At 36.6% G+C, this 27013-nt stretch overlaps 1 long non-coding RNA gene across 1 annotated transcript in view; it reads left to right on the top strand.

Annotated features, from left to right (window-relative positions):
• LOC112670279 (uncharacterized) overlaps positions 1 to 27013 on the top strand; it is a 96370-nt gene that overhangs the window by 10659 nt on the left and 58698 nt on the right. The window contains exon 2 of the long non-coding RNA XR_004813730.2: positions 11336 to 11427. This is a non-coding gene — a long non-coding RNA (uncharacterized LOC112670279). The remainder of the gene's footprint in view (positions 1 to 11335; positions 11428 to 27013) is intronic.

The following is a 27013-nucleotide window of genomic DNA, read 5'->3' as shown; positions in this document are numbered from 1 at the left end:
GATCAGGTTCTGGTGTGAGGAACAAAAGACTCAAAAAACACTGACTTACGGAAGGGAAATTTATTACAGCAAGTCTGGAGTGAGTGGTTAGGGCCTCAGCAGTAGCTCTCCTCTGCAGAGTCCTGAGGGGAAGGCTCCTTTCTCCACCATACAGGGCCCACCTTTCCAAGATCCATTCCATCTTCATGACTGCATTCCAGCCAGGGAGGGAGGAATTTCTACTTATATCTCAGTGGCCAAAATTAATCATATGGAGCATTTTTGCCTTTTACATTTTGAAGCTTTCTTAATAGGTACATAGAAATTTAAATTTGTTACATTTTCTTAGGATTTGACTGTTTTATCATTAGGAAATGACCATATTTTTCCCTAGCAATGATTTTTGTCTCATAGTAATATTTTGTCTGATTTTAACAGGTATACCAGCTTTCTATTTGATGTTTTTTTGGTGTATCTTTTCCAGCCTTTTACTTTTGACTTTTCTGGAAACTTGTATTTTAGATATGCTCATTGTAACGTAATATAGCTGATTTAAAAAAATAGTCTGCAATTTTTTGCTTGACAGAGGCATTTATTTACATTATCATCTTATTTTATACATTTATTTGTCCCATCTTTTCTATGATTCTTTTTTTCTCTGTTGCCTTCTATTTGGATTATTATCTTTTTTATTTTACCCTCTGCTATTTGAAGTCACATACTCTGATATTACTCTTTTTGTAATAGAGTAAACCCCCCCTAAAGACTTCATAATCATCAAAGTCTCAAGTTAATACACTTACCCACCTCCTGAGCATTATCTTCATCCCTAGAAGAATTTGTTCCCCTCTGGAATAATATGCTATCGTGGTCCTGTGTTTAAAATATTTAACTCCTTAAAACATTAATATTGCTGTTTTATAAAGGCATCATTTTATATTTTTTGTATTTATCCATATGCTTATCAATTTTTTATTCTCCATTTCTTTTTAAAATAGAATTATTGAGGTATGGTTGACATACAGTAAACTACACATATTAAAAGTGTATAGTTTGATAAGTTTCAACATATGGAAACGATCACTACAGTCAAGAGAATGAACATATCATCATCTCTGAAAGGTTTCTTGTGCACCTTTTAATCTTTCACTCCTGCCACTTCATTTTATTGGTGGTTGTAGTGTGTCCAGAGCATAAATTCAAATCCAAATCACTAATCCCAGGTGGCTCAATCAGTTAAGTGTCTGACTCTTGATTTCAGCCCAGGTCATAATCTCAGGGTTGTGATCTCAGCCCCCTGACTCTGGTTCCATGCTGGGCATGGAGCCTGCTTGAGATTATCTTTCCTTCTCCCTCTGCCCCTTCCCTCCCTGCCTCTCTCCTTGTTGAAAAAATAAAGATCTCTGTCTTTGGGCAGCCTCGGTGGCTCAGTGGTTTAGCGCCGCCTTCGGCCGGGGGTGTGATCCTGGAGACCAGGGCTAGAATCCCAGATGGGGCTCCCTGCATGGAGCCTGCTTCTCCCTCTGCCTGTGTCTGTGCCTTTCTCTGTCTCTCTCCCTCTCTCTCTCTCTGTCTCTCATGAATAAATAAATAAAATCTTTAAAAACAAATCTGTCTCCATTGCTCTAGTTTCACTATAATTTGTCGCGCTGTAGCCTGTCTTTGTATGTATCTCTGCCTGATTGTGCTCTTGAATCTGACAGAAGACACTTAGTTATGGAAAATTCTCAGCCATGTTCTTCTCACATATTACATCTGCCCTCTTTCTCTCTTTTTTCCTTTTGAAATCCCAATTAGACACATTTCTACACCATCACCATCTTTTCTTAATCTATTTTTTCCATATATCTGTGCGACACACTGGATAGTATCTTCATGCCTAAATCTCTTTATCACTGCTCTCTCTCTTTTGCTGTGTCTAATTTACTGCCAAGCCTAGCCATTGAAGTTTTTTGTTCATTTTAGTTATATTTTTCAGTTCCAGGTGCTCTATTTGGTTCTTAGATTTCATTGGTTACCCTGTATAGCTACACAGATTTTCAAACTTTATTTTTACATACTGAATATAATTTTATGGTTAGTGTCAGATTATAACAATATTTCAAGTCTTTTTTTTTTCTGATATCTCTATTCTTGTTGCTCCCACTCATGGTATGTTGTTTCTCTATGTGTTGAATGACTTCCATCTGTGAGTTGCTTATTTCTCTTGGAAATTTATTTTTCAAGGAATTCTTGGAAAACTGGGAGAGAAAAGTTTGTGCAGAGGATTGGAATTTGCTTCTGCCAGTTACCTTTGATGCTACATATTTAATAGGATGACTTTAAACTACCGGTATCATTCTACACATTTGGTGTGTAATTTTTCATTTAAAAATAGATCATGAAATGTCTGTTATTCACATAAATTCACATACTGATTATTTTTGATGCTGCATGACATTCAATAATAAAGTTACATTGTAACTTATTTTTTGTTTTAGTTGTAGTTGACATACAATGTTATATAAGTTTAGATGCATAGCACACCAATTAAGTACATTGCAAAATACTCACCATTTGTCACCACACAAAGTTATTGCCATATTATTGACTATATTCCCTATACTATACTGTTTATCCCTGTGGCTTATTTCTTTTATAACTAGAGGTTTGTACATTTTACTCCCACCTATTTTGCATATCACCCCACCTCCCTACCCTCTAGCAACCACCAGTTTTCTATATTTCTGAGTCTGTTTCCACTTTTGTTTTGATTTTGCCTATTTGTTTTGTTGATTTTACATGTAAGTGAAACCATATAGGATCTTTCTCTTTCTGACTTATTTCACTTACCATAATACCCTCTAGGTCCATCCATGTTGTCATAAATGGCAAGATTTCATTCTTTCTGATGGCTTAGTAATATTCCATAGTGTATACCATATATCTTCTTTATTCATTCATTTATCAACAGATATTTAGATTGCTTCCATATTTTGACTATTGTAAATAATGTTGCAATGAACATAGGGTGCTTACAGCTTTTCTAATTGATGTTTTCATTTTCTTCTGGTAAATACCCAGAGGTGGTATTACTGGATCATATAGTATTTCTATTTTTAATTTTTTGAGGAACCTCGACACTGTTTTTCATAGGGGTGCACCAATTTACATTCCTATCAACAGTGCACAATGGTTCGCTTTTCTCTATATCCTTGCCAAAACTTGTTATTTCTTGTATTTTTTATTCTAGTCATTCTGACAAGTGTAAAGTGATATCTCATTCTGGTTTTGATTTGCATGTCCCTGATGATTAGTGATGCTGAGCATTTTTTCATGTGTCTGTTAGCTATGTGTACATCTTTTTAAAATGTCTTTTCTGGTCCTTTGCCCACTTTTTATTTTTTTTATTTTTATTTTTTTAAATATTTTATTTATTTATGATCGACAGAGAGGGAGGGAGAGAGAGAGAGAGAGAGGCAGAGAGAGAAGCAGGCTCCATGCACCGGAGCCCGACGTGGGATTTGATCCCGGGTCTCCAGGATCGCGCCCTGGGCCAAAGGCAGGCGCTAAACCGCTGCGCCACCCAGGGATCCCCCTTTGCCCACTTTTTAATCAGATTATTTGTTTTTTGCTGTTGAGTTGTAGGAGTTCTTTAAATATTTTGGATGTCAAGCCCTTATTGTCTATGTCATTTGCAAATATCTTCTCCCATTCAGTAGATTGCTTTTTATTTTGTTAATAGTTTCCTTCACTGTGCAGTCTTTTTATTTTGACATAGTCCCAAAGGTTTATTTTTACTTTTGTGTCTCTTGCTTAGCAGTAAAAATATTGCTAAGGCCAATGTCCAAGATGGACATTTTTTACTGCTTGTGTTTTCTTTTAGGAGTTTTATGGTTTTAGGCCTTTCATTTAGGTCTCTAGGCCATTTTAAATTTATTTTTATGAATGATGTAAGAAAATAGGTTAGTTTCATTTTTCTACATGTAACTCTCCAGTTTTCCCAGAGCCAATTATTGAAGAGATCGTCTTTCCCTGTTGTATATTTTTCTCTCCTTCCTTGTCAATTAACTGATCATATAAGTGTGAATTTATTCTGGGGCTATTTTGTTCCTTGGAACTATGTGTCTGTTTTGGTGCCAGTACCATAATGTCTTCAATACTATAGCTTTGCAATATAGTTTCAAATCTGGGATTGTGCTACAGCCATCTTTGTTCCTCTTTCTTAAGAGTGCTTTAGGCATTTGAGGTCTTTGTGGTTGCATACAAATCTTAGAGTTACTTGTTCTAGTTCTGTGAAAAATGCTACTGTCAGTATGATAGGGGTTGTATTGAGTCTGTAGATTAAGTAGGTTCCATGCCCAGTGTGGAGCCCAATTCAGGACTTGAACTCATGATCCTGAGATCAAGACCTGAGCTGAGATCAAGAGTCAGACTCCTAACCAACTAAGCCACCTAGGCACCCCAGTAGTATGGACATTTTAACAGTGTTAATTCTTTTAATCCATGAGTGTGATGTATTCTTTCATTTATTTTTGTCGTCTTTAATTTTTTTTATCAGTGTCTCATAGTTTTCAGAGTACATGTCTTTTACCTCCTTGTTTAAATTTATTCCTATTTTATTTTGGATGCAATTGTAAATGGTATTATTTTCATAGTTTTTCTTTCTGATAGTTTATTATTAGTATGTAGAAAAACAACAGATTTCTGAATATTAATTTTTTATCTTGAACTTTGCTGAATTCATGTATTCTAATAGTTTTTTTTTTTTCAATTAGTCTTTAGGGTTTTCTGTGTATGGTATCATGTCATCTGCAAATAGTGAGAGTTTTACTTTCCTTACCTGTTCAGATGGCTTTTCTTTCTTTTTCTTGTCCAATTGCTGTGGCTAGGACTTCCAGTACTATATTGAATAAAAGTGGAGGAAAATGGGCATCCTTGTCTTGTTCCTGATCTTTGGTGGAAAGCTCTCAGTTTTTCACCATTGAGTATAATGTTATCTCAGGTTTATCATATGTGGTTTTTATTATGTTGAGGTATAATTTTTTCTTTACCTACTTTGTTGAGAGTTTTTATGATGAATGGATGTTGAATTTTGTCAGATGCTATTTCTGCATATGATTTTTATCTTCATTTTGTTAATGTGGTCTGCCACAATGATTGATCTGTGGATAATTTGAACCATCTTGGCATCTCTGGAATAAATACCACTTCATTGTGGTAAATGATCCTTTTAATGTATTTTTAAATACAGTTTACTAGTATTTTGTTGAGGATTTTTCTGTCTGTGTTCATCAGGGATATTGGTCTGTAATTTTTTGTGTGTGATAGTGTCTTCATCTGGTTTTGGTAATGCTGGCCTTGTAGAATGAATTTGGAAGTATTCTTTCCTCCCAATTTTTTTTGCAGTAGTTTGAGACAAATAGGTATTAACTCTTGTTTAAATGTATGGTAGAATTCACCTGTGAAGCCATTTAGTCCTGGACTTTTGTGAAAAGTTTTTTGATTACCAGTTCATTTTTGTTACTAGAAATCAGTCTGTCACATTCTCCACTTTTTCCTAATTCAGGCTTGGACAGTTGCATGCTTCTGGGAATTTATCATTTTATTCTAGATTGTCCAGTATTTCAGCGTGTAGTTTTTTGTGGTAGTTTCTTGTAATCTTTTGTATTTCTGTGGTGTCAGCATTAACTTCTCCCCTTTTATTTCTGATTTTATTTGTTTGAGTTCTCTTTTTTCTTGTTGAATCTAGCTTAGGGTTTATCAATTTTGTTTATCTTTCCTAAGAACCAGCTCTTATCTTCATCTTTTCTTTTGTGTTTAAGTCTCTATTTCATTTATTCCTAATCCAATTTTTATTATTTCCTTTCTTCTACTAACTTTGGGCTTTTTGTTTTCCTTTTTCTAGTTCCTTTAGATATAAGGTTTGTTTGTTTATTTGAGATTTTTCCTGACATAGGCCTGTGTTACTCTAAACTTTCATCTTAGAACTGCTTTTGCTGTATCCCAAAAATATTGGGATATTTTTGGGATACAGCAAACACTGTTGTGTTTCCACATTCATTCCTCTCCATGTATTTTTAAATTTTTTTCTTTGATTTTTTTCATTGACTATTGGTTGTTTAGTGACATGTTGTTTAGCTTTCATGTGTTTGTTTTTTCTAGTTTTTTCTTGTAATTAATTTCTAGTTTAATGCCATTGGGGTTGAAAAAGATGCTTGATATGATTTCAGCCTTCTTAAATTTCAGACTTGTTTTGCAGCCTAATGTGATCTGTTCTGGAGAATGTTCCATGTGCACTTGAGAAAAATCTGTATTCTACTGGTCTTGTGTGGAATATTCTATATATATATCTGTTAAGTTCATCTGGCCTAATGTGTCATTCAAAGCCCCTTTTTCTTTATGAATTTTCTCTCTGTATGATATATCCATTGATGTAAGTGGGTGTTAAAACTCCCTACTATTATTGTATTAGTGTCAATTTCTCCTGTTATGTCTATTAATATTTGCTTTATTTATATAGATAATCCTATTTTGAGTGCATTTGTTATAGCCTCTTGTAGGATTGATCCTTCTATCATTCTGTAATGCCCTTCTTTGTCTTTTGTTACAGTTTTTGCTTTAAAGTTCATTTTATCTGATATTAGTATTGCTAACCCAGCTTTCTTTTCTTTTTTTTTTTTTTACTGCCATTTGTATGAAATATCTTTTTCCATCCCTTAACGTTCAGTCTGCATTTGTCTTTAGGTCTGAAATGAGTCTCTTGTAGGCAGAATATAGATGAGTCTTGGGTGTGTTTTTTTTTAACTTTTTAGTCATGCTGTGTCTTTTAATTGGAGTATTTAGTCCATTAATATTTAAAGTAATTACTGATAAGTATGCACCTATTATGTATTATTTGTTCATTGTTTTCTAGTTTTTTTGTAATTCTCCTTTGTTACTTTCTTCTCTTTTTCTCTTCTGTTGTGATTTAATGACTTTATTGTTATGTGTGGATTTCTTTTTCTTTATTTTATATCTATTACATGTTTTTGGTGTGAAGTTCATGTGTAACTTCCTATATTTATAGCAGTCTGTGTTAAATTGAAGGTCTCTAAAGTTTTTTTTTAAGATTTTATTTATTTATTCATGAGAGAGAGAGAGAGAGAAAGGCAGAGACACAGGCAGAGGGCGAAGCAGGCTCCATGCAGAGAACCCGATGTGGGACTTGATCCCAGGACTCCAGAACCACGCCCCAGGCCAAAGGCAGGTGCCAAACCACTGAGCCACCCAGGGATCCCATAAAGTTTGAATACAGTCTAAAAGCACCAAATTTTACTTCATCTTCCATGTTTTATGTAGATGATGTCATATTTTAAATGTTTTTATTTTCTGTATCCCTTGAAGTTTCTTTGTTTGTAATTGATTGTACTACTTTTAACGTTCATACTAGCTTTAAAAGTGACCTTACTGTATGTTTGCTTTACCAGTGTAAATTTTCCCTTTCATAATTTTTCTCTAGTTATGGCCTTTTCTTTCTCACTTAGAGAAGCCCCTATAACATTTCTTGTAAGGCTACTTTAGTGGTCACATTTAACATGTTTGTCTGGGGAACTCTATCTTTCCTTCAATTCTGAATGATAATAATGCCAGGTAGAGTATTCCTGGCTGCAGGGTTTTTTCCCTTTAATTCCCTCTGGCCTGCAAACTTTCTGCTGAAAATTAGCTGATAGCCTTATGGGACTTCCCATGTACATAACTGTTTGCTTTTCTCTTGCTGCCTTTAAGATTACTTCTTTAATTATTGCCATTTTAATTATTATGTGTCTTGGTGTGGACCTCCTTGGGTTTATCTTGTTTAGGATTCTCTGTGCACCCTGGATGTCTGTTTCCTTCCCCAGATTTAGACAAAGTTTTAGCTATTATTTCTTCAAATAAGTTTTTTGCCCCTTTCTTTCTACTCCTCTAGGACTCTTATAATGCAAATGTAGTTATGTTTGATTACTGTCCTAGAGATCCCATTTTTTAAATTCTTTTTTTCTTTTTAACTGTTCAGCTTGTATAATTTCCACCACCTATCTTCCAGATTACTGATCTGCTCTTCTGCATCCTCTAATCTGCTCTTGATTCCTTGTGGTGTATTTTTTAGTTACTATATCCTTAAGCTCACTGGGGTTTTTTTGTGTTATGTTTTGTAGGGGGCGGGGACTGGTGTTTTTTTGCTTGCTTGTTTGTTTTGTATTTTATATCTCTTTGTTGAAGTTCTCACTGAGTTCTTCCACTCCTCGGTCAATCTGGTACCATTATGACCATTACTTTGAACTCTCTATCAGGTAAATTACTTATCTCCATTCCATTTAGCTCTTTTTCTGAGTTTTTTCTTGTTCTTTCATTCGGAACTTATTCCTTTGTCTCTCCATTTTGTCTGACTCTCTGTATCTATTTCTGTGTATTAAGTAGGTCAGCTATGTCTCCTCCAATAATGGCCTTATGTAGAAGGCATCCTTTGGTCCCAGTAGAATAGTCTCCCTGGTCACCAGAACCAGGTGCTCCACAGGTGTTCTCTCTGTGGGCTGCATGTGCCCTCCTGCTATGGCTGTGCCACAATGGCTGCAGGTATGCTAGTGGGAAGGGCTGGCCCTCAGCCTCATTTCAGCTATGACCAACCATGGCTACTGCAGGCACACTGGTGGCCAGGGCTTGTGGGCTCACAGGGGAACGAACACCAAAGTAAGACAAGTGGCGTGAACAAGGTAGATAGAGAGTATCAGAGCTGACTCTCACCAACTTCCTGCCAGGTAGGCTGAAGGAGCATGAGAACAATGGCACCTGCTCACTCTTCTGTTCCCAGAGAAAACTGCAGATCCCTGCCCCTCTGGCACATGTACTAAAATTATTCAACAAATTTCCTTTATGTATAATCCAGGTGCTTTTCAAATTGCTGCCTCTATGCTGAGTCTGAGACTGGCCCTTTAAGAGTAGAGACTCAGTTTCCTATAGCCCTGCCATCTCTCACAGTGAATCCCCGCTGATTTTCAAGGTTAGATATTATAGGGCAGGTCCCTAGGGCTGGACCCCCTTGCTCCTCCACACCTGTAACATCCCCTCTGGTTATGAGTGCCTTTATTGGGGTTTGGTTCCAGACACATCTCAGTCCCTCTTACTCTTATTGATGTAGCCTTCTCTTTGTATCTTTAGCTGTGGAAGATCTGTCAATCTTCAGGTTGTTTTCAGAGTGAGTTACTACATGTACTTGTTGCTTTGTTTTGTTTGCTTGTGAGAGGAGGTGAATATATATATATTGCTTGTGGGAGAGAGTATGTGTATACACACACACACATACACACACACAAAAGTGGGACTGCTATGGCAAAGAGAATGTGCACTTAAAAAAATGTTTATACATACTACACATGACTTTCTGAAGATTCTGTCAATTTATAGCCTACCAACATATACCTACGTCCTTGACAACACTGGATATTACCAAGCTTTATTTTGCTGATCTGATGAGAATATTATTTAATCCAATATCTTAAATTAATGAAGCTGAATGTATTTGTTTACTTCTCTTAGCCATTTTCTTTTCTCTTCTGTGTAATTGCTGTTTGTCTAACGTAACCATTTTCATAATTTTGGGGGTCATTTTCCTAGATGATTTTTTGAATGTTACGAATTTTAATGTCTTTCTTTTAAATATTTGATTCAGAAATAGCTTTTAAAATATAAATATGAACTAGTAGAAATTAGAATCAAAATGTTTTCATAATAAATCTTGTTCTTGGGGCAAAGATATGAATTGTATAATTATTCTAAACAGTGAACATTATAATAGTTCTATCAATTCTTGCTATTCTGATAGCAATTATGATAGTGTTCTTTTTGACTACTTCTAGAATATGTATTTTTTCATTTCCTGTTTCTAGTCATTACTTAAAATGAGTGCTTTACTTGCAATTTGTGGCTGTTCACATTGAAACAAAAGAGGCTACCAGTGAGGAATAATTGCATGTTTTATTATTGAGAAAATTAAATATTGTTTCTTCAATCATTTTTTTAAAGTGTTGGAGATTCATGTACTAATAGTCATAATTAGAGAACTCTTCCTAGTCAGATTTCTAATACTTTCCTAGAGTGATATTTATTTTTAGAGACTCCAATTTTTTAAATTTCATATGTTTAGCATGTAATCAATTTTCACCAGATAGTTTCATCTCCATCATTTATCTGGAGCAGTTATATTTGCATTTAACAATTATTGTTGGAGGGAGACTTTAGCATTGTTGGAATTTGAAAGTTTTACTAATCTATGTTTTACTATTTCAGAAAATGTCTGTTATTTCAAATAACTATTATAATCTCTGTTTCTTATAAAATTCATGCTTGGCTTCCTCAGTCAATTCTTTTGGGCTATGAATTTTTTTTGTGAAGTTATTCAGAAAGCCATTTTGTGATAATTATAAAACACTAACTATAGCTGCCAGTGCTTTTTTTTTAATAGGTCTTTCTTTATAATGTGAGATTAATTGGTTGACTGCATAAATTGAAATAAACTGAAAAATTATAAACATTTTTATTATCTCACAGGGATGTTTTCCTTAGTGGTAGAATACATATCACAGAAAATGATTTATCAACAATTTTTTGAGCTGCTTTGATTTCATAGCATTTATATTGCATTTTATTGCATATTGCTTTTAAACCAGGAACATCCAGGACTTCACAAATTCAAGTTAAATAAGCATTTAGAGGAGGAATGTGTAAATTGTCTTAAAAATCAAGCCTATACTTTGAGAAATAAAATTGGTTAAACCTCAGAGTTAAGAATCAGCATGATTTAGAAACTATATTTCTCAGAATTTTCCCAAAGAACTTGTTAATAAACATGCCAAACAAACATATAAATTCATCTGATTCAAGATTGATCCAAAAGTTAAAGGGATGACAGCAAAATCTTAGCAATTTTGTATTTCACTGAATATCTGACTAAATCAGCTTAAACATTCTTTGGCATTTAAATAATATCGAATATTCTTTCTAATATTTCTACAACATATAATTTAAGGTGACAAAAGTTTATATTTTTAAAACTCATATTCAGCTATTCAAAATGAGTTAAATAAAACAGAGGGGTGGGAGGAGATGATAATATTTATGTAAATGACCTGAAAGAATAAATGACTACAAATAGTTAGTTTTCTCAAGTTACTGATTGATAAGAACTATAAACCTGAGACTTTGTCAGTAAAGTAAAACCATATTTAGCTGGTATGTTATAAGTGATGCTACTTCTTCCTACTAAATTGCTGTAATCAGGTTATTTGGAACCTAAGCCCAGTCGACGTTACCTGCCCAAATTATCAGTCAAACTCAGGCATTGTCTGAATTTGGATTACAGGGTATCAGCCAGGGCCAGAAGACAGCAAGATCAAAATGGAAGCCAATACAGCAAACAGAAGAAGAATTCAGGAGCATCTCTCCAGAAATAAGGTTAAATCCAAAGTAGAAACTTGGGCCCCTGAAATAATACCAGCATACCAAGGTTAGAGGGAGCTCCATGGATGTACTTTTCTCCCAGCATCCTAGAGGACCAGAGATACACTAGCATTGAAAGAGAGTACAGGAGGGCCTTACCTTGTAGTCTACCTCTAGGTGAAATCTCTAGCTTTCCAGATGAGTCTTGTTTTAAAATATATCCTATTCTTAGTAAAACTAGAAAATTAACTTCTATAACTGACCCTGAAGTTTATAACTTAATGTGTAAGTCGCATGAAATTTTGTGTGTAGAACAACCCATAGTTATTTATATATCATGAAGGCAATTAGAGTTTTCTTTTAGAAAATCTCTTCATCATCTATGCTAAATATTTATTAGAGGCAACTTCTAGTACTATTTACAATTCAGATATTTAACCTGATTCATGTATTACTTGGCAGTTTACAAGCAAAGTATCTAATAAATTCTATAGTTTTCTTTGCAAAAGTATTTAATTAACTTAGCTCTGTACTTAAGTCAGTACATAGAAAGTTCAGTAAGGCATGAAATTCAGTAAATAAAGCTGCATTTTGGGAAAACAACACCTTGGGGAGAAAGTGTTATAGTCTTTCTTTTTCAATATGACACTGGTTTAAACAAACATACTGTATCCATGTGAGGGACTATTACATATATTTTTAAAAGAGTGAGAAAGATCATATAGAGTGATACGTAAAAGCTCTAAAAGTATATTGTCTCTTAAAAAGTCAGGATATTAAACAATCTTTAAATAGTTTTCAGAGGCTGAAGTGCAAGTTGTCTAATAAACCAAAGACCCTAAAAAGAAAAATTGTCTGTGGAGAAGTAGAGTCGATCCAAAGGCACAATTCAACAATGAAGTCTCATGGTGTTTATCAGCTTATAGAATGCAGAAAGTGAAGCAGTACTTGAGAGATCTCTTTAACCTTCCCAGCCCAAGTGAGGTGGCCAAGTGATCTCTTCTCAGGGGATGCCATTAGTGGTACGAGTGGCTGACGTGATTGCCATAGCAGGTTGTCATAAAAGTAAGCAGATCCACCACCACAGTCTGCCCTCTGGTTCCCCTGTTATGACCCTCATGGGGCAGTACTGTGTCCAGGATGGGGGCAGATTAGGACCTGCCACAGAGGGAGGTTCTGGTGAATCCTGCCATGCTGTGCACTTCTCATTGCTTTGGCTTCATACATTCCTGTGTCTTGTGGAAAAGCCAGATGGACCTGATTTCTTTGGTGAGTTACCATCAAACATGTGACCCGTGTTCTTTAGTTTCTTTCATTATATCCCTTTGAGATTGATAGTATAAGGCTGAAACATCAACTTTATACTTTAACAAATAGCACCTGGACTTTCTCATCTTGTTTCTTTCTGAAGCAATCACAAAACACTTTAGTAAAAAAGATTTATGACAGCTCTTCTATTTTTTTCCATTTTATATGTCTGCTAAATTCCATTTTTAAAACATTATGGAGAAAGCCACTGGTGGAATCACAATGTCTAGAAATGTTAACTTCTCTGTAAAAATAAGGCCACTCAAATCTTGTTAAACTGATATTGTATTCATTGTGCCTCTTAATGCCCACATTCATTCCAAAGGACTTATAAAATGAAATCATCAAAAAGTTCCCAGCTGCACAAGTCTTTTGAAACTTTTCTATCGTAACACAGTCTGCGTTACACATTACAAAAACATGCAAGGGGACTTAAAGATAGTTTAACAAAAAGACTAGAAAGGGAGAATATCCAGGTGGCTTTTTAAGTGTGGAACATAATAAAATGGTGTTTGGAAAGTATTATGCCAAGATGTAATAACTAGAAAACAAGAAAGTCTATTTATAAGTTCAAGTGTAACTTTAAGTCATAAATAGAAGAAATGTTGAGAATGGAAAGGGAAGAAATAACACTAGCACTTATTAAACATGAAACAAATAGACTAAAACCCTTCAGCTATGGAAGAGCAATAGGACAGTATATTTTGGGCTTACCTTTCTGAAGCTTTGTCCTAAGGCTGTGAGTTCCATATTATATTATCTCAGTCTTCTCAGGGAAGGAAATCACTTGAGAATTTAAAACAGTGAGCCTGATGCAGGAAACTGGTTACCCAGGGGAAGGCAGACCTGAAGTGCCCATCTTCAGACTGGGACACAACCTATAGATTGACACTACCAAGAGGCCACCCTGGACCAGACTGAGGAGGCAAAGGGTAAAGGCTGGAAGTGTCTCGACTGTTGGATCAGATGTTGCCAGGGACAGATAGGGAGCAGTAGAAATACCCTGGCTTCTCCCTCTTTCCTCTGTCTCCTACTATGGTCCTCACTGGCAATTCCCAACCTAGGGACAGGTCTGCAGGGCTCATCCTTCCTGCAGAGCAGAGGAAGAATGAGGAATGGATCTCAGTGCAGATGAGTTCGGGACCAACACAAACATTGTATACATTGGCAGATGCACACTCTTTCTTCCTCACGTTCAGGTGAGAACTCCACACTAGGAGGGACCTGCATACACCATTGTGATCACGGAACTCTTCTGCTGCACGGTCCCTTTGCTCAATGCAAGTAGATTCACCCCTGATTGTTCCTTGTGTCTTGACAGTGTTTCTCTGCTGCATTACTTAAAGTAATATTTCAGTTTGGCCATATACATTTTTAAAGGGCCCATTTGGCTTGTAGTCTGGGTGTCCTGCTGTAATTCATCCACTGCCCTTTGGATAGAGCACACTTTATAACAACATCAGAGGCAGGTTAAGTGGAAGTCCAGCTGGGACTAGGTCATGATTGGAGAAGATAAACTTATCCACTTTTCTGGGGTAGCCCTTGGTGAAGCTTGTACCATTGTTCTGCGTGGGGCCACTCAACAGATTTTAGATGAAGCAGAAAGATCTTTGCATGATGCTCTTTGTGTTCTTGCCCAAACTGTGAAGGATTCTAGAACAGTGTATGGAGGAGGCTGTTCTGAGATGCTGATGGCTCATGCTGTGACACAGCTTGCCAGTAGAACACCAGGCAAAGAAGCTGTTGCGATGGAGTCTTATGCTAAAGCACTGAGAATGCTACCAACTATCATAGCTGATAACGCAGGCTACGACAGTGCAGACCTGGTGGCCCAGCTGCGAGCTGCCCACAGTGAAGGCAACAGAACTGCTGGCCTGGATATGAAGGAAGGTACCATCGGAGATATGGCAGTACTGGGTATAACAGAAAATTTCCAAGTGAAGCAGCAAGTTCTTTTGAGTGCAGCTGAAGCAGCAGAGGTGATTCTGCGTGTGGACAACATTATCAAAGCAGCACCAAGGAAACGTGTCCCTGATCACCACCCCTGTTAAACATTCCCATGTGCTGTTGAGCTCTGGACCAGTTAGTTCATAGCAAAGTTGTGTTTGAAAGACTTCGACCTCTCAAAGAAGACTGTGGAATCGAAGTTTATCTGTGGCTCTTATATCCTTAAGTTTGGACATATAACTGACCTTCTATTTTAACATGGGTCTAATTTATTTGCTGTTTCATTTTCCATAAGATTCAGATGATTTAAAAGTTTGTTTCTCATACTGTGCATCAAAATAAAAACTTGAACAATTAAATTGCACCATGGTTGGTGCACCATGGCACCAACCTTTGAGGAGCACTAAGAGATCAATGGGGCATTAAAACATCTCTGGAAAAAAAAAAAAAATCTCTGGAAATGTCACTGTCTGGGGGAAAAAAAACACCTAAGAAAACAAAGAAACAATTTGCATTTCTCAAAATTCCTCTAAAGAAGAAATGTACTTTATCTAATTGAGTTTTTTAATCCACTTATTTTATTTATTTTTTTTAATCCACTTTTAGACATTGTTTCTCCCTATTTCCTGGACCAAAAGGCTGCTCTTGTGTTTGTTTGGAAACAAAACATAAAACCAAACTGTAATGGAATTCTGTTGGCTTATACAATTAAAAAAGAAGAATCAGGGTAATTATCTACAGCCCAGTGATGCCCTCCAGTACCCTGCCTTCCTCATTGTTGGCCTCATGGTTGTAGTATGACCACCAGCAGCATGCCCACAAGGAGAGAGTGATCTCTTCCCTCAACACCAGATTTTAAGGTCATCATTTATTAACCAGGCTTGGGTTTTTTTTGAAATACAATTTCCTTAAAAATTTTGGTTTTTTTCTCCCATTCACCTGATAACCTAAGGTGTTTGAAATGTATACAGAGGGTGGGGATGTTCAGGACTAAGCTTATTTGCTTTTGTAGGAAATTCCCGTCTTCCTGTTTTCTCTGGCACCAACTCAGCTTGTGAAGGACAATTAAGCTTTTCCAGCTTTCAAAAGCTTCAGATTATCAGGCCACCAGATACTATGGGTAGCCACTTTCATAGTTTATTATCTCTTAGCAAAGCCAGACAGAAGAAGCCTCTTAACCATCATGGTAGGACTGCTTATTGGTCAATTTAAATTCAAAAGGAAATATAAAAAGATAATAAATATTTTAAACACCTTATTTTCACTCATCCATTCACTAATTCTTTGGTGTGAGGCCAAGGTCTTTTCTTCAAGTGTGGGTTTTTCTCATATAAACCTTAATTCATAATGCATTGAGGCATTGAAGATTTACACTTTCCTTTTTAAGTAGAGTGAGAATTCCACAAGAACCTTGTAAAAAGTACATAGAAGAAAAATCTTTTTAAATTTTATAATTTCCTCCAATTTTTATAGTTTGAGAGCAAATTTTAAGCAATGGACTTTTATCAAGTCATTCCAAAGCATTAATTTAGTTTTCATAGGAAAAAAACCCCTCTATTGTCCTATTTATAATTCATTGGTTTCTGTAATTCTATAACACTTAATGAAATTAAGTACAGAATTACAATAAGTGTAACTGGCATAAATAAGTTCAGGAAAAGAGACAAAGTAGGTAGCCATAAAACTAAATTGGTAAGACAAGTATGTTTAGTGGGTTAAGGCTAGCACTCATAGCCACAAATGTTCTGAGGACTACAGGCTTCAGTCAGGATGTTTTACAGAAGAATGGAACATATTAATTGACCAATTAATCAATTCAGCAGAGGTTGGGTAAGACAGCAACTATTATTTTATATTTCCTCTCTATTTTCAGAAAGGCTTCCTGCAGCCTCAGCTTGTATCACTCACACAAGACCTAACTCAAGGCTGGAATATATTTTCAAAATCTCCAAAATCCTGATTTATTTTTAACCAGATGTCTTACTGCTATAGCCTTGGTAGAAATGTGTTCAGAGTCCCAAAGTACAATAGGAATTATTTTAACCAGTTCTAACCTACAAAAGCTGCCACCTTCCCTATTTGGGATAATTAGAATCATCCTCATTACCTTCCAGCCTACCCTCTCAGCTCAGTCTATTCCACATTTTAGAATCTATTCTTTGTAACATCCCATTTTATGATAAATTGTGTTACTTTTGATGGCAAGTAATAGAAGAGACTTACTCAACTTGGGTTAATCAACAAAGAAGATATATTAGTTCATGAAACGAATGTAACATCGTATGTGTCAACTCTATATTTAAAACAAAACAAAACTCCAGAAAATGAGCATGTTTCAGGCAAGGCTCAAATGTCCAGTATATAGTTGTGTAGATTGTGCATAGCTCAAAGGAGCCTGGGCACAGAGCCAAGTGGGAACCAAATTCAGTTTACCCACCCATATTCTCAGGCATGGAACTGGATCTATTTGTAGAAAGGGGTGCATGAAAGAGCATCTGATAGCACAGCCATGCTCCTGCAGGCCAAATTTGCCTAGTTTATCTACCCAGAGGTAACTTATGTTTTAATACTGGGAGCCTTGGCAGCTCAACAATGTCAGCCACGAATCAGTTCAGTTTTCCCCATTATCCATTTTCTTATGTCAGCAAGCCACATCCCTAAATTGGCTCTATTTGTGCTTACCAGATGAAGGCCAGCATTAGCCAAGTCATCCTTTGTCTTTGCCAGTGGGAAAGTGTACTTGTCAGTCATTGACTATATTAACTTCCATATTTGTTCAACCTGGGTCTTGTATTCATCACTAAAACCAGTCACTATGGCAGGAATATTTAGCATGTTGGCCAAGGTAGGATTTATATCTGCCATTTTGCTATTTTTCTTTCAAATTCTTATGTCACTTCTATTTCTCTATTTCTCTAGTAGTGCCCTCCTTCATTTGAAATAAATAGTTTACAGAACACCATTTTAATTTCCTTGTATTTCATTTAGTGGACTCTTCCACCTATATTCTTTTTGGTTGTCCTAGGGATGACAATTAACATCTCAATTTAAAACTATCTAGTGCATATATAGCATCAGCTAATATACTTCTGTCTCTTCCCTCCTTCATGCTTTTTTTGTCATACAGATTACATTTTTATGTATTATAAGCCCATCAATAGTTTTATTGCTTATACAGTCTTTTAATTTTTGACATAAATGTAGATTCACATGCATTCTTAGGAAATAGAAAAATTTTGAGTTATCCTTTACACGATTTTCTTAGATGATAACAACTTCAAAACTACAGACTGCATTTTTCAGATAAGTGACTCTGAATGCAATTGCTTGTTTGTATGGTAGATGCACGTTTATTTTGTAAACTGCCAAACTGTCTTCCAGAGTGATTGTACCGTTTTACATTCCCATCAGCAATATATGGGAAATCTATTTTCTCTGTATCCTCACCAGTGTTTGATATTGTCACTATTTTTTATTTTAGTCATACTGGTGATATCTCTTTGTGGTTTTCATCTGTACTTCCATGATGGCTAATGATGCAGATTTTTTCATCTGCCTATTTGTCTTCTGTATGTCCTCTTTGGTGAAATATCACTTCATATCAATTGCCCATTTAATATTTGGATTGTTTGGGTCTTACGTTTTTTATTTTTACTTTTTTGATAGATTTTATTTTTTAGAGGAGTTTTAGGTTCAATCAGTGATGATTGATTCAATCATCAAATGATTCAATCACCTAATGATTTCAATTAGGTAAAATCAAGCAGAAAGTTCATATATCCTCCCTGATGCTACACACATAACCTCCCCCGGTATCAACATCTCCTGGAAGAGTGGTACATTTGTTACAATGAGTGAACCTACACTGATGCATCATAATTACCCAAAGTCCATAGAGAACAAAACTCCACGATTTGGACCTGGTATATACTCTGACTTTTGACAAATGTATGTATAATGACATGTATCCACATTACAGTATCATACAAAGTAGTTTCACTGTTGTTAAAGTCCTCTGTGCTTCTGCTATTCAGCCTTCCCTCCCTGCTCACTATGGATTTTTTCTTACTGTCCCCATAGTTTTGCCTTTTCCAGAAGATCATATAGTTGGGATCATGCAGTATATAGCCTTTTCAGGTTGGCTTCTTTCATTTAGTAATATGCATTTAAGTTTCCTCCATGTCTTTTTATGGTTGATAGCTCATTTCTTTTTAGCACTGAATAACATTCCATTGTCTGGGTGTACCACAGTTTGTTCATTTGCCTATTGAAGGGCATCTTGGTTGCTTCCAAGTCTTGGCAATTAGGAATAAAACTATATATACCTGTGTGAAGGTTTCTGTGCAAGCATGAGCTTTCAGTTCATTTGAAGAAATACCAAGGAGTATGTTTGCTGGATCATATATTAGGAGTTTACTTTTGTAAGAAACTACCAGCTGTCTTTCAAAGTGCCTATGTCATCTTGCATTTTCATCAGCAGTGAATGAATGATCTTGTTGCTCCATATCCTAGCCAACATCTAATTGTGTCACTGTTTTGAATGTTAGTCATTCTAAGAGGTATATGGTGGTATCTCATTGTTATTTTATTTTGCCATTCCCCCAATGACTTATGATGTGGAGCATCTTTTCATATGCTTATTTACCATCTTTGTATCTTCTTTGGTGAGGTGTCTGTTCAGGTCTTTTACCCATTTCTTGACTCAGGTTGTTCAATTTCTTATTTTTAAGTTTTAAGAGTTTCTTATGAATTTTGAATAACAGCCCATTACCAGATATATCTTTTAAAATATTTTCTCCCAATCTGTGGCTTATCTTATAATTATTTTGACAGTGTCTTTTGCAGAGCAGAAGTTTTTGATAAACCTCAGCTTATGAATTATTTTATCGATGATATCTTTGGTTTTTTCTTTCTTTTTTTTTTTTTACTGTTGAATTTTGAGGATTCTTTATACATTCAAGACCAGTCATTTGTTAGATACATGGCTTGCAAATATTGTCTTCCACAATTGTAACTTTTTTTTATCCTCTTAACAGGGTCTTATATAGAGCAAACTTTACTAATTTTAATGAAGTCCACTTTACCCAGTTTCATTTTAAGAGTCGTGGTTTTGGTGTCAGATCTAAGAACTCAACAGAGAACCTGAAGATTATCCTATTTTTCCCCCTAAAGTGTATGTAGTTTCATATTTTACATTAAAGACTGATCCATTTTGATCAGTGTAAGGTGTAAGACCTAGGTCAAGGTCTTGTCTTTTCTTTTCTTTTTTGCTCACATTGTCCAATTGTTCCAGCACCATTGTTGAAAAGGCTATCTTTACTGAAAATTTTCAATTTTCCCTAAAATCAGTTGAGCATATTTTTAAGGGTCTACTTCTGAATTCTTTATTTTGTACCATGAATCTGTGGGTCTGTCTTTCTAACACTGCCATACAGTCTTGATTACCATAAATCTAAAATAAGTTTAAACCAGATAGAGTAATTTCTCATACTTTATTCTTTTTTTTTCCAAAAAGAAATTATTTAAGTTCCTTGACTTTCCATATAAATTTTGCAATAATTTTGCCTATAGCTACAAAAAGTCTTCCTGGAATTTTGGAAAGATTTGCATTAAACCTGCATATCAATTTGAGGATAACTGACATATTTATTATGTTGAGTCTTGCAATCCATGAACCTAGTATGTTTCTCCACCTTTAGATAAATTTTTGTTTCTTTCATCAGTGTTGTTTGGTTTTTGGCATACCAGTACTGCACATGTTTTGATAAATATACACTTAACTATCTAATATATTAAGTGACTATAAGTGGCATTGGATTTTTAATTTTTGTGTTCACATGTTCATTGTTAGGATATATAAATGATCGTAATATTTTATCTTTCTCTTATAACCTGTGACATTTATGAATTCTTTTTGTTCTAGTTCTTTTATAGAATCCTTGGGATACTCTATGCAGATAGTCATGTCATCTGTAGAGATGGCTTTATTTTTTTCCTTTTATATTTGTATGTCTTTTATTTCCTTTTCTTGCACTGAATAGAACTGCCAGTACTATGTTGGATAAGTCACCAGAGCAGACATCCTTCCTTGTTCCAGATCTTAGAGGAAAAATATGCAGTCTTTTACCATTAACAATGATGTCAAATGTAGTTTTTGTAATTTTCTTTATCAAATGGAGGATGTTCCCTCTCTTTCATTTTATTTTTCTGAGAGATTTTATCATGAATAGGTGTGGAATTTTATCAAATACTTTTTCTACATTAGTTGATATGATCCTGTGATTTTTTTTCCAATTTTAATAGATTTTATTTAACCCAATATGTCCAAAATATTATCATTTCAACATGCAATCAATATAAAAATTACTGAGTTTCCATTCTTTTTTTAGTACTAAATCTTCAAAATCCAGTGAGTATTTTACATTTACAGAACATCTTGATTTGGATTAGCCGCATTTCGAATGCTCAAAAACCCCATGTGGCTAATGGCTAACACATGTCTAAGTCCAACAAGGAAGCTCTCCCTTCATTTCTGACCTCGTGAAGCCCAGACTTGAAGACTGATATGAATACCAGCCTCCATCTATAGAAAGGGTCAAAGTCATCAGAGCAGTTCTGATTCTGAGTACCTCGTTGGACTAGGAAGGGAGCTGGGGCTGGTTATCAGACAACACTTAAGAGTTCAAGACAAACATCAATATTAATTAATAGGCTAAAGCCTATTAATGTGGTGCTACATAGATTGATTTGTGAAGAATGAATCAACCTTGCATCCTTAAAATAAATGACACTTGGTCATGTGTACATATATTTTTATATGTCACTGAATTCTATGCACTAATATTTGTTAAAGATTTTTCTGTCAATAGTCATGAGAGATACTGCTCTGTAGTGTTTTTTTTTAAATTGACTTTATCTGGTTTTGATATCAAGGTGTAATAATAAATTAATATAGTGAATTGGCAAGTGTTCCTTCCTTTTCTATTTTTTTGGAATAGATTTGTACAGTTGGTGTTAGTATTTTATAGCATTTTTTTTAAATGAAGTGACCTGGGTCTGGGGATTTCTTTTTTTTTTTTTTTTTTTTTTTTTTTAAGGTCTGGGGATTTCTTTCTTGAGAGTTATGGTCTTTCTTTCCGTTAAAGAAGTCCCTTTAACACTTCTAGTAAGCTCAGTTTAATGGTGATGAACTTCTTTGCCTTTTTATATTGGGGAAACTCTATCTCTCCTTGAATTCTAAATGATAATCTTGCCAAGAAGAGTATTCTTGGTTGTAGGGTTTTGTTCCCTTTCAGCACTTTGAATATATTATGCCACTCCCTTCACAGGGCCTACAAACTTTCTGCTGAAAATCAACTGATAGTCTTGTGGATGTTGCTTTATGCTGCGGCTTCTGAGATTCTCTCTTTAATTTTTGACATTTCAGTTATTTGTGTCTTGGTGTAGATCTCTGTTTTCATCTTATTTGGGGCTCTCCATTCTTCCTGGACTTGGATAACCTTTCTCATGTCAGGGAGTTTTTCAGCTATTATTTCTTCAAATAAGTTTTCTGCCTCTTTTTCTCTTTCTCTTCTGTGACTCCTATAATGGGAATGATAGCCTATTTGATTGTTCTAGAGGTCCTTTAAACTATCCTCATTTTTAAAAAAATTAATTAATTATTTTTGAGAGAGAGTGAGAGTACACTCAAGAGTGAGCAGGGGGAGGGGCAGCAGAAGAAGGAGAGAAGCAGACTCTCCACTGAGTGCAGAGCCTGATGCAGGGTTCAACCCCATGAACCTGAGATCATGACCTGAGCTGAGATCAAGAGCCAGCTGCTCAACAAACTGATCCACCTAGGCACCCCAACTATCCTCATTTTTTGAAATTCTTTTTTCTTTCATCTTTGAGCTTGGCTGATTTCCATTACCCTGTCTTCCAGATTAAAGATCCACTCTTCAGCATTTTCTAATATGCTTTTGATTCCCTATAGCATATTTTTCATTTCAGTTATTGTATTCTTTAGCTCTGTTTGAAGTTCTCACTGTGTTCTATATTTTATGTTCTACTCTTCTCCTGAGTTTGGTAAGCATCTTTATTACTTTGAACTCTTTATCAAGTTTATTGCTTATCTCTGTCTCATTTAATTCTTTTTTTTTAATTTTTTAAATTTATTTATTCATGAGAGACAGAAAGAGTGGCAGAGACACAAGCGGAGGGAGAAGCAGGCTCCATGCAGGGAGCCTGACATGGGACTCGATCCCTGGACTCCAGAACCACACTCCAGGCTGAAGGCGGTGCTACCGCTGAGCCAACTGGGCTGCCCTCACTTAATTCTTTTCTGAGGTTTTGTCTTATTCTTTCACTTGGAACATACTCTTCTGTCTCCTCATTTGGCTGACTCTATGTATTTGCTTCTACGTGTTAAGTAGGCCAGATATATCACCTGGTCTTGAGTGAGTGGCCATATGTGGAAGTCACCCTGTGGGGCCCAGAAGCACAATCTCCTTTAGTCACTACAACAAAGCCCTCTAGGGATATCCTCTGAGTGTAGGCTGTATGTGCCCTCCTTTTGTGGATGGGCCTCTAGAACTGCAGGCACGTTGGTGTGTGGGCTGGCCCCCAGCTTGCCTGGCTGTGATGCTCATCTATGACTGTTACAGGTACAATGGTGTTTGGGACTGGCTCCCCTACTCTAGGGCAAGAGCCATTTTGGAGTGGCAAAATGAGGCTATCTGCTATGAGGCTATCTGCTATGTGTGGCAGGATGAGAGCTGGTTTCAGAGGGTGCTCATCCCAGCTGAGACTGTCTGCTGTGTGTTAGGAACCACTTTGGGAGGGCACCCACAGGAGTGGGCAGGTTGGGCTTTGGCAGATCTGCAGGGGCATTCCAGGGCAGGGGAAACGATGATAGCAAGGTAGATAGAGAGTATCAGAACTAGTACCTGCCAGCATTGGGCCAACTAGGCAGAATGAAGTCAAGAAAAATGGTACCTGCCAGTGTTTCCATTCCTGGAGAAAGTTTCTACAGATTTCTGCCCCATTGACATATGCTGTAAAATTAGTCATTACATCTCCATCATGTATATAGCTCAAGCACTTTTCAAACTGCTGTCTTCATACTGCATCCCAAAGCAAGTGAGTACATGGGTCCTTTAAGAGTGGAGTCTCAGTTTTCTATAGTCCTCAGGCTTTCCCAGAGTTAAGCCCCACTGATTTTCAAAGCCGAACATTCTGGTGGTCTCCAGAGCAGGTGGTGGTCACAATGGGGCTTGAAATATCCCACTTGTGGATTGTCATGCTGGAGGTGTGGGTCCCAACCAAATTACATCTCTGTCCTTCCTACCCTTCTTAATGTGTCTTTTTCTTTATATCTTTAGCTATGGTAGAAGGGTTCTGCTCTCTTCAGGTTGTTCTCAGAGATAATTGCTCTGTATACAGTTGCAGCCTTTGTGTGTGTGTTGGGTGGTGGGAGGAGGTGAGCTCAGGGTCTTTCTACTTCGCTATCCAATCAGGATCTTCTCTTTGTCTTTTTACAGTCTGACTGTGTTAAGTCCAGATACGGATTTCTGAGTTAATTCTACTTAGAGTTTATTGAGCTTTTTGGATGTTTTTCATCAGATTTGGAATTTTGGATTATTCTTTCTGTCCCTTTCTCTTTCCCCATTCCTGCTGAATCCCCTCTTGTACATATGTTTGTATGTTTGATGATACTTTATGGGACTCTGAAGCTCTGTTTATTTTTTCTTTTTTCTATCGGCTCCTCAGACTGGATCATCTCAACTGACCTTCCAGTTGGCTGATTCCTTCTGTCAGCTCAAGTCTGCTGTTGACATCTTGTGAATTTTTCACTTCTGCTATTGTACTTTGTGGTACTCTGCAAATTTCTTTTCTTTTCTTTCTTTTTTTTGTAATTTTATAACTTCTATCTCTTTAGTGGTCTTCTCTATTTGGTGAAATATTGTTCTTATACTTTAGTTCTTTAGATGTAGTTTTCTTTAGTTATCTGAACATATTTATGATAGTTTATTTAAAATTTTTGTCTGCGGCAGCCCGGGTGGCTCAGCAGTTTAGCACTGCCTTCAGCCCAGGGCCTGATCCTGGAGACCTGGTATTGAGTCCCACGTTGGGCTCCCTGCATGGAGCCTGCTTCTCCCTCTGCCTATGTCTTTGCCTCTCTCTGTGTGTGTCTCATTAATAAATAAATAAAATCTTTAAAAAATAATAATAAAAATAGAACAAAATAATATTTTTGTCTGTTAAGCCCAATTTCTGGGCTTTGTCCGAGACAGTTTCTATTGATTGCCTTTTGTCTGTGTGTGGGAGGGAGGAGCATATTTTTATATTGTAGTTTTTTTGTTGTTGAAAACCAGACATTTAAAATAATAAAATGTGGAAACACTAGAAATAATATTCCCCCTCCTCTCCCCAGGGTTTGTTGTTGCTATTTATTATTGTTGTTGCTACTTATTTATTTAATGACTTTTCTTGACTAATTCTATGAAAACCTGTATTTCTTCTTGCACATAGCAAATGAAGTCTCTGTTCTTAATGTGCAGCAAATGATTGAACGGAGATTTCCTTAAATATCTTGAGCTGATAAGTCTCTGTCCTTTCCTGAGGGGGTTTGTGTGTGGGTGTATGTTATCCATGCTGGAGCATGCAGGTTTTAACTATGCCTTACCCTTCACTTCCTGCTTGTGCAGTGCCTTAAGGTCAGCCAGAGGTGAGAGTTAGGTCACCTCAGGTCTTTCCTAAACATGTGCACAGCCCTGCACATGAATATGTCCTTCTAGAATTCTGGCAATGTGAGAGCTTTTCAAAGTCCCCTATGAACATCTCATTTCCCAATTTTTCCTTTTGAATTTTTTGGTAATCTCTTTTTTTTTTTAGATTTTAAAAATGTATGTATTAGAGAGAGAGAGCATGTATGAGAGAGAGCACAAGCAGGAGGGAGAAGCAGACTCCCCACTGAACAGGGGAAGCCAATGCAGTGGGACTCAATCCCAGGACCCTGGGATCAAGCCCTGAGCCAAAGGTGGATGCTTAACTGACTGAGCCACTCAGGTGCCCCTTCTGGTAACCTCTTATTAGCCCCAAAGGGTATTGCTGCCTTAGGCAGCTGCTATGTTAAATAACTGTCACTTATTGTATTCTACAGATGCCCTGGTGATAGGGCTGTTCCTATTGAGTAAGCCTTGAGTCAAATTAAGTCAAGACAAGATCCAAGAATAGAGCTTATCCAGGAGCTATCAGGCAGGTCAAAGAGTGACACTTACCTGTGAATTGGGCTTCAGGAGAGCAGCTACCTCCCATTCTGTGCTCTCTCTCTCTCTCTCTCTCTCTGTCTCTCAGCTGCTAGGTTGCTGGTTTTCACTGTGATTATGCCACTGTCAATTTCCAAAGTTACTGTGGAGCTGGGGCGAGGGTGATAGGAATGTGGTAAATCCCAAAGCTTGCTATTTTTTACCTCCATTCAGCTGTTTTTCTTTAAAAAACACTCGAACTATTCCAATTCTTTGGTTAAAGGATAAGTTCTAATGAAGTTGATTCTGACCACTTTTGCCATTGTCTCATGGTGGATTTTCAGAGGTCCTTGCCTCTGCCACTCAAGAAATTCTTCACTTCAGTGTTATTTTGACACTATTCATTCACTCTATTCCAGCTCTCACACTTCACAAGTCTCTCTCAGTAGTCGACCTCCCTTCCTAGCTCAGAGGAAATTGAGTGGGAATTAACTGCAACCTCCTTGCTCTAACTTAGGAACTCTTCATCCTCTTATCATCATCATAAAAGAGATGTTCTTAGTCCCAAATCAAACCCAGCTAAATCTCTACTAAATATTCCAGTGGCTTCCTGTCTCACTCAGAGTAATCCAAAGCCCTTTCTATGGTCAAAGAGGCCTTCTAAACTATAGTTACCGCCACCTCTCTGATCTCATCTCCAGCCATCATTATCCTCTTGCTCACATTGCTCCAACTTGCTGGTCTTCTTGCTATCTCTTTGGCAGTGAAGAATGTTCCTACTCCAGGCCCTTTGCACTTGCTGTTTTCTTTGTTTTACACACTTTGCCCTTAGTATCTACATGGTTCCTTTCCTTATTTCCTTCATGAATTCACTCAAATTATCAGAGAAATCTCCAAGAACGAATGATTCCATCATCTTTCAACTTATCAAGGTCTTTTTTTTTTTAAGATTTTATTTATTTATTCATACATTTATTCTGTATCTGTAGAGATACAGAGAGAGAGAGAGAGAGGCAGAGACACAGGCAGAGGGAGAAGCAGGCTCCATGCAGAGAGCCTGACGCGGGACTCCATCCAGGGTCTCCAGGATCACGCCCTGGGCTGCAGGCGGCGCTAAACCA

Source organism: Canis lupus, chromosome 2 (assembly GCF_003254725.2).
Source record: "Canis lupus dingo isolate Sandy chromosome 2, ASM325472v2, whole genome shotgun sequence".
NCBI classification, from domain to species: domain Eukaryota; kingdom Metazoa; phylum Chordata; class Mammalia; order Carnivora; family Canidae; genus Canis; species Canis lupus.
Note: the sequence above shows the minus strand (reverse complement) of the source record. Positions and strands in the feature narration are given on the sequence as shown.